This window comes from Otolemur garnettii, unplaced genomic scaffold (genome assembly GCF_000181295.1).
Source record: "Otolemur garnettii isolate 467f Iridium unplaced genomic scaffold, OtoGar3 scaffold00085, whole genome shotgun sequence".
In the NCBI taxonomy this organism is placed as follows: domain Eukaryota; kingdom Metazoa; phylum Chordata; class Mammalia; order Primates; family Galagidae; genus Otolemur; species Otolemur garnettii.
In genome coordinates, this window is record NW_003852480.1 from 8,769,158 (window position 1) to 8,769,795 (window position 638).

The window sequence follows — 638 nt, forward strand, 5'->3', positions numbered from 1 at the left end:
TAAGGCTAGCCCAACACAACCCCTTTAAGACATTTAAAAACAAAACCAGAGAAACAAAAAGATGCATGAAAGATCATACTGCTAGTTGATGGAAAGAGTAAAGAAAATATGGGTTTTTTAGTTTCATAGTTTTTCTCAATTCTTCACTGGTTCTTTTGCCTGGGGAATCCTTTAGCCTAGACTTCTGAAAAGGGGTCTGGAAAAAACAATGGCAAAATATTTTCTGTCTCTCCAACTGTCTGTCCAACTTTTGGGCAACTGAAACCCGTATCTCTGCCTCTCATCAGTGGCTGTGAGGGCAGGGAAGGTTTCTTTGTTCTTTGTGCCATAGGAGATAGCTCCAGGGAATAGGCTGGGTGGAATCATGAGATCTTCTTAGGAGGAGATGGGATTAATCTGTGTGGAGGTCACAAGACAGTTGCTAAGGCCAAGAAATTATCTTGCTCCAAGATGGGATTATGAGCTCAGAGCCTTTAAAACCTCCATCGGGCCAGGCATGGTGACTCACGCTGGCTCGCACCTATAATCCTAGAACTCTGGGAAGCCGAGGTGGGTGGATTGCATTAGCTCACGAGTTCAAGACCAGCCTGAGCAAAAGCGAGCCTCCATCTCTACTAAAAATAGAAAAACTGAGGCAA